Consider the following 13,810-nt stretch of genomic DNA (forward strand, 5'->3'; position numbering starts at 1 on the left):
CTCTTATTACATTGCTATCAACAAGAAAACCAACTCTAGCTAGCAGACACAAAATTACTCAATACAAAATAGGGCCTTTCCCAAAGCATCTCACACGACCTTGTGTCCCACAAAATCAGGATGATTGTCCATAAGAAAAAAGAATAAGAAGATTTTGATGCCTTCTTAGTTAAGAGATCAACGACTACATTAGTTTGTCAAAATTTATGAGTAATCTTCCAAATGATGGATCTCATGTAAGGTTGCGAAGGAAACCATCTAGACATAAAGAACCACGCAACCTTTAAAGACCTAATTGCCACTGCAAGAGCAGAACCACAAAACCTTAAAAACCTAATTGCCATTGCAAGAGCAGCCACTAAGTTAGTCTCAATCCAAAGCCTTTAGATAGCCTTACTTGTGTTCAATTCCATGTTAAGTAAAAAAAGCTTCAAACTCTGCACAATAGTTAGACCTTAATACTGTTACCACGGTACCACCCACGCTCTTGCTAGGAACGTTTAAATCGACCACTGTCATAACTCATAACACATACGACGAAAAGGAAACGTGCCCATGAGCGGGGTTTGAAGTCTGGCAGTGTTCACGTTATCCGCGAGAGTTGAACTGAATACCTACCTGTAGTCTTCTTTTTCTCTCTTTTGGTTTTTTGATCTGGTCGTGGGATGTAGACTCGTATCCATCAGCTCATCCATATCGGTATCGGCATACATCGGTATCAAAACAAACCAATTAATACCGTGCCCAATATATCTATTCCAATAACCATGCTGGTAGCTAGGGGTACTTAATTAACAAAGGTTTGATTGTCAATATTTACCCTTATTTATGAAGGATCGATAATAATTTCTAATTTCCCCTCATATGATTATACTCTATGGACACCATCCAAAGGCAAGGCCTCAGTCAAGAAATTCTCTCTTAGTCATGGATGAAGGAAAACTCGGTCCAAGTTTTAAAGTACATCTTGTAGTCGTATAGACATAAGATAGAGGGCCAAATTGAAGTGTCAAACAGTCTGATCTGATTGGGTTGGTTTAATTGGTTTCATACATTTATTGGATCAAACCAAGTTGAATCATTTCAGTGTTGTCTGGTTCTGGCACAATTGAGTTTGGTTTCTCGTCGGTTTTTTTATGGGGTTTTATCAATACGCTATAGATTTGTTATTTGTTTGATGAGAAAAGATATTTCTGTTCATGAGCATGGCCTTTACGCTAGCATAAGGAACCAATGAGAGCGTGTAGGATTTTCACCTTTCATGGGGTGTAGGGTGGCCATTTTACCGGATCTTTATCTGCTCCATTTCTTGGGCAGGTCCATTTCGTCAAGTTCCTCTAATCGAGGGGGTGGAAATGACCACCCTACCCCTATCCAAGCACATTGCCCGAGTGGGATCCACCCCCATCTATTAGAGGAACTTGGGGAAATGGAGCAAATAAAAATACCATTTTGCCCCATCCAATGTTTTGGTACAGAGTCATTTGTCCCTTATTTGATATTGTCTTTTTTTTTGTAGAAAGAAATTTCATTAGACATGAAAACGGATTACATCAAGCTTCCTATCCATCTGGAGTAGAAAAGCAAGGGTCGTATATAGGCCAAACAGTCCTATCCGAAATGGATTGGGCCCTCCTAGCAAGGATGTCTGCCTTAACATTCACAGTCCTTGGAATATACTGAAACACACACGCATCAAATAAGTAACAATGTGTTTGATATCTTCGATAATCGGTCTCACAATCACAGCCGGTTCATTCTCCTCTTCTTGTAGCCAAGATATGATCTCCTGATTGTCATTCTCCACCACCAGGTTGAGAGCTCCTTCAAAGATGGCTTCCAGTAATCCCTCTCGGATTGCAAGTGCCTTACCAATCAGAATATCTGAGAAGCTAACTGGGTTAGACATTGCAAAACTGGTTTTCTCCTGGTGGTCTCGTAACAGAAAACCAATACCACTCCGTTTATTGGTATGGCTATATGAGGCGTCACAGCTCAGTTTCATCTGGCCAGCTGTCAGGGCTTGCCACACCAGTGCCTGTTGCTCCTTTGGCTCATGTGTAGCAGCTGCCAAGATCTGGTTTGCAGCAAGAAATTCATCACAAGCTCTTTGAACTGCATCCACAATATCCATTGGAGACCACTCTTTTTTTGCAAAAATCATATCGTTCCTAGCAATCCATAGGAATCACAGCATAAACGAGCAAAGTGACTCAACCTCCTTGGCAATGTGCTTTCCTTTGGAAGTGAAGAAGGACCAACCTTCGATCCACTTATACAGCTCAATTTCTTCATCATGTGGAACCACGTAGGAAAGCCTACTGCCAAACCACGTTGCTCTTGCGAATGGACAGTCAAGAATGATATGAACGTTGGTTTCAGATGGTGCTCCACACCGTTGGCATTGTCTATCCACTGGAATCCTCCTTTGGTTTAGGGCTGCACCTGAAAGCACAAGCTCGCCAAATAAAATTCTTAATTTTTATTTGATATTGTTTTTTCATATATATATAAAATGGGCAAGAGATCATTGTCTGATTGTGTAGCCCATGTACCAACGTTGGATCAATGAGAGCATGCTCACGAGCATTAACACGGATGAGATTTTTTGCTTCCAAAAGAGCTGGGTGGTAATTTTTGCATGCTCCTATCTCCAAGCACAAGAGCCATGCGACTAGATAGCGTTCAATTTCTTGAAACCCAAAATTAAAGCCGATCAATAAGATGTTTATCCGGTTCAATCCGGTTACTTTTTTGGTTTTGGTTTTGGTTTTGGTTTTGGTTTCCCTTTTTCTCTCCCTTTATTACCGGTGGCCATTTCACAACTCAAAAATCATGGCGGTAGCTCATGGTAAGCCGGATTTCAGTGGGCATAAGCATTAAGCATATTACACCGGGCCAGGCTCCGAAGCAGGGTTTTAGTGCGCGGGGGGTGAATGGTATCGGCCAGATAGACCGTTTTGCCCTCCAAAATACTGATACGGGGTTTTTTAGATCATTTTATTCTCCCTTATTTCGACATTATCAAGACTGTATCAGTTAGGTATCGGTGTCAACTATCAACCACCAATAATAATTTCGTACCTAAAACAATGCTGAAGAATGAATAGCGGTTCGATTAGCCGAGCCAAGCCAAGCTGACTTAAGAGAACTCTGGTTCGGAATTCAGATCTCTCGGCTCCTTGTCTTTTATGTAGGTAATTTAATAAAGGGAATTATTCGCTGTCTGAGTTTCTGTTACAAGTGAGGATATCCAGAGAACTGTATGATTGGAGATTTGATATGCTCGGATATCTTATCTTTCCCTTTTGCTCTCCATCGCTCCGCTTTGCAATCTTTTCTCTTACAACTTCTCTCTATCTCTCTGTTGGGAAATTTTCTGTGTCCAGGTCCTCCACGAGCGGCCTATGCCACGGCTCCCGTGTGATTAGGACTCTGGTTTTCTCCCCTGCCCTATTAAAATGACATCTTTTGCCCTTTGTTGGGGAAGGTTGGGAAGGAGAGATAACCAACCATAAGCTATAACTCATAAGAGTGTTGGCATAGGCCACACTCTGGAGTAGATAAAACCTGCATTTTTTTTGGGAAAAAGTTTTCTGTGCAACTGGTGTAGGGTATGTTTGCAGCTCTCTCTCTCTCTCTCTCCCATTCCGGATTATTTCATGTTCTAAATTCATATTTACTCTAGAATTTTTTGTTTTGGTAACCACATTTACTCTAGATTAGGAAATAGGGGGAGGATTCCCCAAAACTCTCTCATTAAGGGAATCTCTCACGTCAATCCAATGGCAGGGTGGTAAATGATATCATTCTCATGGTTCGAAAGAAAATAATAAAAAGAGAGAGAGATTGGGTTTGCCGGCCACCAGTTTTCATAGGGCATGCATGGACACATAAGGGCGAAGAGGTCTTCTCAAAAGAAGAAATGACACATGTTGGACACCTTGATGGCATACCAACCTTTTTCCTAATAAAAAATATTATCAAAGAGGGTGGTAGTTTTTTAGTGCTAGAGAGTCTTAAACCCAAGACCCATGGGGTACACCATGATGTCGTGAACCATTGAATCAAGGGCTATTGAAAATGTACCATATGTTTTATATTTATAGGATTATCACCCACCATATAGTTGATCTTATCTTGAAGAATGGAGTACAACAAAATAATAAATTAAAAGGAAAAAAAAATTGCCACGTTGCTTATGTGCAGTTTTTCGTTCAATTGATTTTTTTTATTATTTTTCTCATTTATTCTGAACTATAGACCCCATATAAATTATATTTTTTTCAGAATACCCATTGGTATGGCGTTTAGATTCCTCCACCCACTGCAACGTGGGGAACCCTCTCTCAAAATTAAATATGATGAGTTGATTTCCCATAATCCCATAATTAAACCCCTAAAAAAATATCTTGATCACATGGCCGAGGTATTTCTGCTTAAAACAATGTTACCATATGAGATCCATGCAGTGGTGGTTTTGTGAGTACTAAATTCCGGATCTTTAATTAAGAGTTACCATATTTTTAGTTGCTATATGACCTTTGATTTTGCCTTAATTTAGATATTATTTTATTGATATCTAATATCAACAATACCAATACGGTCTATGCAATACTGATACGTTTTTTTTATTTTTTTTATGAGAAGATTAGGTATACTATCAGTTTTCAATAAATTAGCGAGATACACTAATCACAGGGGATTTGACACAAGAAAACAAGGAGTGGTAGTTGATAGGTGATACCCATTTCCTTGTTGCATCTGTTCTGATAAACATAATCTCAGTTTCGTTTAGTCTTAAAAACAAGATGGGAAATAAAATAGGAGAAAGTTTTCCAATAAAAAAAATTCCGACTCCCAATAAGAACCACATAGCTTATCGTACCAATAGACAAGGCCGTTGAACATGTAATATTGCAATTGGGAAGCAGGAAAAGGTAAACAAGAGGATCCCAATTCCCAACTTTTAATGGGACAGGAGAAGACAGGACAGGAAAGAACTCTGAAGGAGAGAGAGAGAGAGTTCCAAACCAGCCCGGCACGTTACCGAAATCTCCAATCTCCATCTCTCCCCACATCTTATATAATATATATTTTCCCCTTTAACCTTATAAATATTGATTTTTGTCATGTAGTGAGTGACCTGTCTTTGCCTCTTTGGTCTCCTTTTCCTCCCTCACATTCTCGCGTGATTTAAAAGCCAAAAAGAAACCTTCTTTGTGTGTTACCCTTACCAGAGATCAAGAAGAAAGAAGAAAGACCTCCTGAGTCCTGACCTGCCTTGGGATAGCAGAGCTGGCAGGATTGTACTACTACCAATGTTATGTGTTATTTGTTTATAATAAATGTAAAGTGAGGAAGAAAAAAAAAAGTTGAATTTTTAATGCTATCCTCATTGTTTAATATTTTGTCTTCTTTTGCTTTTAGAAAAAAGAAAAGGATTGGATGATTCTTGAATCGTGATTGGTTCATACGAAGAATAAGAAGAAAAAGGGTTTTGTTGTTAGCGAAGTCCAGAATTTTGATAGATAGATAGGTAAAGGAAGATGAGTATCATGGGTGACATTATATAACCATGTGACTCCAGTCTGGTTTGGTGTACGGGTACATACTGTACCAAACTCGGGAAAGAAGAGGAGAGGGTTGGTTTCCTTTTCAATGAAAACAAACAATGTGGTAGGTTGGTAGTAGTAAGTATCGGTATCATATCGGTATATCTAATTGATACTTGTACTGTTGATTGCATCGGTCATCATATTGACCGTATCAATCGGATTGACCTGTTATGATTCTATACGAATTGTAAACTTGTAATAGTAGAGTATTGGTACATATGCTTTGTCCATACTCCATGGTTGTTCCATGGTCTATAATAGACCCTCAGTTCTTCTCTTTTTCATCTTTGAAATTAGGGTAGAGATTTCCCATGATGCTAGATAGCAAAATGACAACATCTTTGAAATTAGCGTGTAAAGATAAATTCGGCTCACAAATTGATTAAAGAGAAACGGTGTTAGTGTGAGCCTCATGGGTCATTAAGTAAAAGATCGTGTGGATTACTTTCACTCTTGTGCCATTGAGAACTTTTTGAGAGTAGTTGTAAGGAAAATAAAGGAGCGCAATGAAATTAATCAAAATTGAAATTGAAATTTTGTTATAATTATCTAACATGATTGTATAAGTAACTCTAAAATATTATAAATTTGATTATTAAATTTTAGTGAGAGGTTTCTCTATGCTAACGATGTATATAACACTTTGGCGCCTCGTCAATAGGGTGAGGAGGAGAGAGGAGAAAAAGAGAAACACATAGAGGAGTCGTTGGTGTCACCCACGTTGACTGCACAAAGAGACTCGTCACTAAATTTTATTATGTTTTGCAATCAAATTCTGTGAACTTACGATGAAAAAATAAAAGTTACATTTGAATTATCATAAATAGTAAGAATTTAAAATAATTTACAAATCAAAATCATAAATATGGAGGGAGTTACCTGGTCGCATGGCACCTATACCGAGAAATAAAAAAACCACATCTATATTAATATCCATGCATGCGTTTATTGGCTTTCGAGCTGGTACAATTACTACACAACTAGATAACAATCTTTCTTGTCGATCCAGGGCTTGGTTCACTACTCCCTTGGGAGAACTGCGTCAGGCGCTTGATTGGTGGTTCAAGTCTCCTTAGCGACACCTAGTCCATATTTAATTGCTTTCCAAGAAGTGGAACCTTTGGGTACCATATTTGATCCCTTGTGGGTCCCCTCATTGCCTCCTTGTGGGGTTCTATTGAGGTTGATGGCCGGTGGGCCCTTGAATTGCATCCAAAAAAAAAAAAAAAAGAAGATAACAATCTCTTGCCATCAGAAAATTCATTTTCTTTCCTTTTCCATTTTGCAACCAAATGGAACTCTATAATAAAGTAGACGACATAAATTATACAATCAAATTTCAAATGTTAGGCAAACCCACCATATTTATCCTCACCATTAAGATTCTCTTTAATATTATATAAGTATATAGTTAACAAATCAAATATTAATATTTAAATAGGGAGAAAGAATGCTACTTGGGCATGTGCAGGGGCAAGCGAAAATTAACCATCGGGAAAGACATAATTTCCCAAGAACATGGTGGTCATTTTCGCCACCCTTGTGTCTGAGCACAGGGGCAGCCTACCGTACATGCCCAGGTAGCGCTCTCTTTCTCATTTAACTAATAAGACATGAGTTGATGCCCCAATTTATGTGGATTTTTTTGTTGATCCAAGTTGTCGTCAAAATCTGGCTTGGTGATGTGGAGACCTACGAGAGGTGAATAGCACAAGAGAGACTAGAGCGCGTTCCGAGGGGGGACTCTATGATATTTTAGTCAGATCCGTGCAACAATCAAAAGTAAAGAGAGTACAGAGGGAGCAGTAAATGAGTGAAATTGTGAATGAATCGTACTTGAGTCCCCCTTTTGCTATTTAAAGAAGGGGCAGCTATCGAGACGGAAAATTATCACCTCCAGTTTGCTGATCGGCCCAGTTCCCCAGTTCCTCTAATAGGGGGATGGTGGACCCCACCCGGGCAGGGTGTTTGGGCATGGGTAGAGAGGTCATTTCAGTCCTCCTTTGTTAGAGGAACTGGGGAACTGGGCCGGTCAGCAAACTGGAGGTGATAAAGATCCTATCGAGACGGTTGCTGAGTTACCTTGTAGTTGCCTTGCTGGGTACTCCCCAGGGCCTGTTAGAGTGGAGGTAGTTATCCCCATGATTCGAGGGGCATGTCTTGTAATGGGGGTTAATTACTATTGAGGTCCAATTGTACCATAGCCATGATGTGACAGTTTGTCTCCATTGTCCCGGATAGGGGTAGGATGATCATTTCCACCCCCTTCTATCCAAGAACTTGGGAAAATGGACCTGTCTAAGAAATAGAGCTGATAAAGGTCTGGCTGATCTGCAAGGAAGTTACGAATCTCAATGTTCTTACTAACATTGGTGGTGCCGACGTGGATGTATGTAACCTGTATCTTGGGGTAATATTCTCTGATGATGTCACGCCCTTGATGGGGGTTCTAGATAAATTGGTTGTTGGCTGTTTGAAGGTAATCCTGTGCCATACGTTGAGTGGTCGATTATTTTATTTTTTTGTTTTAACCTCAAATATTACCTGGGATCCAGTACAGTCCCTGAGATTTTATTAAAAATTAAACCAAAATAGGAATGAATAAAATTGGGGGACATTCATGTTTTTGCATATCAGTCCATATTTTTAAAATCTAAACATTTAAAAATCTGTAACATTACTATTCGATTTTTGGTTTTTTGACCTTAATCGAAATGTTTTTACTATTCTTCCCAGGGATTCTGAACCGAAGAAAGTGTTTTTATGGTTCCCATTTAAACTGACTATATAATCTTGACAGTTGACACTTTACCGTCCACATGGGATGTCATGAGAGAACACTAAATAAAATAAGGAATCCCTACACATCACTGATCTCTCGAGAATCGAAACACACCCTAATCGTCAGATAAACAGCTTTATATATCAGCAGTACTAAGAAGTTGTAGAAAGAAAGAAAGAAGAATTCAATTTGAATGGAGGAGCGAGCGAACGACCGAGCATTATATCCTCATACAGATACGCGGCAACAACTTTTTCAATTCATGAAACGCAATCCGACTTTGGAAACTCCTAATTAATAAAAGCAAGCTAGCTAGGTTGCTATTGATGACGACGGAGACACCTCAAACTCTTAAGACAAGTAACAACAAAAACCACATGTGATAGCGCTTCATATGCGCAATTTTTCAGCCACAAAAGCGATGCGACAACTCTTGTAACCTTTCCTTTCCCATGCATCTTCTCTTCTCAGTTCTCAGTTCTCAGTTCTCAGTTCTCAGATCTCACTGACTGACTACATAAAAAAAGGTCTTGTAAACTTTAACTTTAGCTGTTCCAATCCTCCGCGCAACTATACTACAAAAGAGAGAGAGAGAGACTCTGGACCTCTTCAGTCTTCATAGTTATTCATGCCCTAACTTGAGTGTTTGCAATTTTTATCCTTTTCTCTCAGTCCAATGCGGGGTTTAAAAGATTCGGATTGGTTTGATTGGTTGATTTGGATTCGGTTGATCTTTATTTTTATCCTCTTTTTTTCGGTACAATTTTTATCCTCTTCTATCACACTGGTTGTATGAAAAAATTTGCACGTTACATCAATGGTGATTGATGCGAATAATGATATCATTTACATAGAGTCTATATAGTTGGAGTAGGAAAGAGAAAATTAAACAAGTTGATTCTCTAAAATTGTATGAGAAAAAGATTATTGCACCAATCATGTGGGGATTCTTTCCCATGACCTCTAATATAACTTACACTCTCTGTCCTTTGTAACTGTTTCTTTGAGAGGATTTAGCATCAATATTATTGGTCAAGTTCAACTCTGCTACTCACATGGGGACGGGTGGGGATAGATCTGAATCCTCCATGGGGGTTTGTGACCAGCCTCCATGGTGTGGGATCCACGCCCCATGGAGAGGTCAGATCTGTCCCCACCCGTCCCCATGTGGGTAGCTGATCCGAATTCATATTGATTGTTATCATCGTTTTTAAACATAAAAAAGAAATGAATGATTGTACTGTATACATCGATTCATATCGGTATTGTGCGTATCAAATCAGCATCAAATCAGCATGTCAATACGTAAAACTGTGCTTATATATGGGTTCCTATTGACGAAACCGATTTCCACATGTTGATTGGTGAAGCATGAGAGATCCCCTATGCCAGCGATGTAGGGAACCCTTACCCAATTGTATATATATTATATAGTGTGTTGTTGTTACGTCTACATGGGTTGGGGGAGGGGGGTTTGTTGGAACCACTAGACTAAGTGAAATTGTGAATTGTGAAAACGGCTACAGTAGGGAAAGAAACCTAGAAGGGGGTGGTAAACAATGAAAACAAAAACTTGTTTAAGGGAGAATGAGATATAGGATGAGGAACATGCCGTTCCTACTCCCTATTAGTCTGGTAGGAATATAAGAATCCTTCACTTACTTTCATGTGAGTCTTCTTAGTATTGTATTTCTTGAATTAAAATCCAGATGCTTTATTAATTAATTTTATACACTTAGTTTGACACCTTCATTTCCTTTAACTACTTATTCACATTCAGGTCCCCGAGTGGCCGAATTGAGCTTTCACATTAACTGTTTAAATGTTTACCTCAGTGACTAAAATATAAAATTAGAAAAAGGTGTTATTTTTTAACTCTTATTATTATTATTCCTAATATATATATATATATATATATATATATATATATATATATATATACCAATGCTCAATCATTCAATTAATGGCCAGTCGGCGATCATTAAAAAAAAAAAAAAGTAGAATAAATTATGGTGTGGGAGTCGAGGAATATGACGGAAGTAGTTGATTGGGATGTCCTCTGCTCTGCATATTTCATTTCATTATTCATTAATTCTCTCTCCTCGCTGCATCTAAGCCAATAAATAAATAACTTCTGATGGTTAAAAATCAGGAATCAAGGATATAGATTGGTTTCGTCGATTTTGATCCAGATCGGCCAGCATCGTATCCATTGAATTGATCTGTATCAGCCCATTTTGAGATTAAAAGGTAATTTTTTTATTTTAAAAAAAATTCCATTTTTAAGCTTTATCGGCCCTTATGTATCACTCCGTATCAGTATCAGTCTTTGTCATACCTTGGCCGATACAATATTGATACTTAAAACAGTGTTCCAAAGTATTACTTTTTTGGTAAATTCCCAAGTACTATTTCTTTAGTACTATAAAAAATGGATTCAGTTCTTCTTCAGGGAGTTCAGTGTCCAAGGGGCATCCAAGGGTTGAGCTGTGTCATACACATCTTTGCATATGCCTAGGGATGTGTGCGGCACAATCCGATGATTGGATGCACCTTAGGCGTGCTGGGCTCCCTGGAAAGGAATTCAATCCATAAAAAATAAAGAGGGATGGAGGATATGCTAGCGGTATATCGTATGTTAGAACCCTATGTGTCTATCTCTCTTTTCCCCCCACCCCCTTTTGAAATGATTCACTTACCCTTCAAAGAGGGAAAGAGAGAGATAGAGAGATAAGATGCTAGCATATCCAACCTTTTCCCTATAAAAATACAATTTACAACTCATATGAGCTGGGGCATAATGATTTCTAATTTTCTACTGTTGCTTACGGTGTGTACCCCAAAATCTAGTTACTTGGCTCTTTTGACACTCAATTACTGATTACAATGTAATAATAGGTAAACTCATAAGGAAAGAATCTGCTAAGGTAATCATTAAGCCTATTATACTGTTACCATCATTTATCAGAGAGTACTCATAGTTGCACTTAAATGGTTTCTATATTAGGTAGGGAGAGGGTTCCCCAGCACCCACGACGTCAGTGTGGGGAAATCTTCCATCCCACACCAATGGTGGCACAAAGAAATGAATCATTCAAATGATATCTATATATGGCCATATGATAAGAGGGGGAAAAATTAATAAAAAACACTCATGTGAAAGGACGATAGCAAACTGATATCAATAAGATATTTTTCTTTATTTTTTTAGGGAAGTAGTTCTCTATCCAGAAGTGTGTAGCACACACATGTGTCTATCTCTCTCTTCCTCAAAACAAGGGGTCAGAAATATCTTTTCATATGAGGAGAAGAGAGGTAGACTCATGGGAGTGTTGGCATAAGGCACACTTTCGGCCAAAGAACTTTCTCCCTATTTTTATTAGGGTCTTTCTAGACGTCACAAGGCTTCACTATTTGCCACTTGATAATACATGGGTTAGTCAATGTGATAAAGGACCCTACATACATCTCAATGGGCAAATTAATCCGAATCAAACATGCAACTCAAATTCAAAATTTTAGTAAGATTATCAAAATGCCATCAAATGGAAATGAATAGAAAATACAAAATGACATTTTTAGTAATTTTAGTTACTTCCTCTACTCATTTTAAGCTGAAATTATAACAATGAGATGCTTGTATGGTCCTCTATCACATAGACTAATCCATGTGTTGCCATACGACAAATGGTGAAATGTTATACTTTATGAGGCATAGTTACGACGAAGAAAACCCTCTATATAAATCCCCTTTGTAGATCTGATTGTTACCATCGGATTCAAGACCTTTAAACTTGTTTCATCAAATTCCTTTTTTTTTTTTTTTGGTCCGTCCTCAATACTACACTTGTATTGTATGTACGCCATTCTTCCCTTGATTAAATCCCACCCATCAATTGAAAAATATTCATTTTCGTCTCCCTCTTTGATGGAAATACATTAATAGTTTAAACTCCATGAAAACTATTAAGTTTTTATTGTTAAGCTTTTAATGTGCAAGAAGAAAGTTGTTGCGCTAGATTCCTAAGAAATTACAACAACCACCACCTTTCAAGTTCATATATTTTATAAGGACAAAATCTAAATATTCCATGGCCCATATCATTTCAGTACTAGAAGCCAAATTGAAATTCTTCTCCCTTGTACTATAACCACTTAAAGAAGTGGTATCTGTGGAAGCTACGGCCAAATGGGATGGCCATCGGGTCAGGACTTGGGACCACTCTTGAGTATGGCTTAGAATCCCACATTTTCTACACCGGGCCGTAGCTCCCTCATCTATTCCAAAGTAGATGTTTTTAGTCAGTGCCAATGGCTCTGGTAGTGGATTCTAATGTCTATTCTCCCACCAGAGAGAGAAGGTTTTTAAGAATTGAGAATCGGATTGGTAAATCGGCCAACACATATTAGAATAACCCGATTCTGATCGATCCGATGCAGTCGATTCACACCAAAACCATAGATATTCCATGTTTTTTGGATTTGAGGACCAATTCCAATCTGATCCATATCGGAATCGTCCCTAACCGATTCCGTCTCCGATTCCACTTTAAAAAAAACACACACATATAGAGAGAGAGAGAGAGAAGAAAAGGAAATATGGGCCCAGTGATGATGGGCCCTGAGACAAACAGAACAAGAAGGGGGGTGGGATAGGTTGGGTCCTCTCCATAATTTCACTGTTTTGAAAAAGGAAGAAACCAGAAAAGGAAAGGGATAAACTCCAAAAGGGTCAGTCAGGGATTCATCATATATATCAGAAACACAGACATATGCCTCTAGATATTCTCTGGAAAGGTTAATCCCCTTCCTCCCATGATCCCATTGAAGTATCACAGTGGGGAGTGGCCGAGTGGGGACCAAACTTCGAATTTCAAATTTCAAACCACACAAATCGATACAAATAAATGGACCAAGGACCGAGTTTTCCACAACCCACAGTGAAGGAGAATCCCTTCACCTGAGTCGTTACGGTAGTGGGATGGGTATCGGAGAACTGCGAAGGGGCAAATTTGACCTTCGTCTAATAATGGGGATAATCATGACGGTCAAAAAGTGGGTGAATTTTTCTCAACAGGAGAAGAAAAACTACCCCATAAATCAAATCTGAAATGCTTCAAGAGAACTTGCCCGCCAAAAATTCAAAACCAACCCTTCGGGCTTCAACAGGCCAACGCCGTGACTTTATTTCCCCACCCACCCCACCTAGAAAAAGAAAAAAAAGTTTAGATTCACAACCACAACTCTAACATTGCAGAATTTTTTGTGTTGGGTATCTCTAGAAATATAACCTAGCGGGAGATAAGGGTGTCATGACTCACGATCCCAAAATTAGCTTTCAGAACCGTTCCATTCAGTAATGGAATGGGTCGGTTTAGGGTTTTAGCAGGTCGGAAGGCATGGTTCCCAA

Source organism: Telopea speciosissima, chromosome 3 (assembly GCF_018873765.1).
Source record: "Telopea speciosissima isolate NSW1024214 ecotype Mountain lineage chromosome 3, Tspe_v1, whole genome shotgun sequence".
Lineage (NCBI taxonomy): Eukaryota > Viridiplantae > Streptophyta > Magnoliopsida > Proteales > Proteaceae > Telopea > Telopea speciosissima.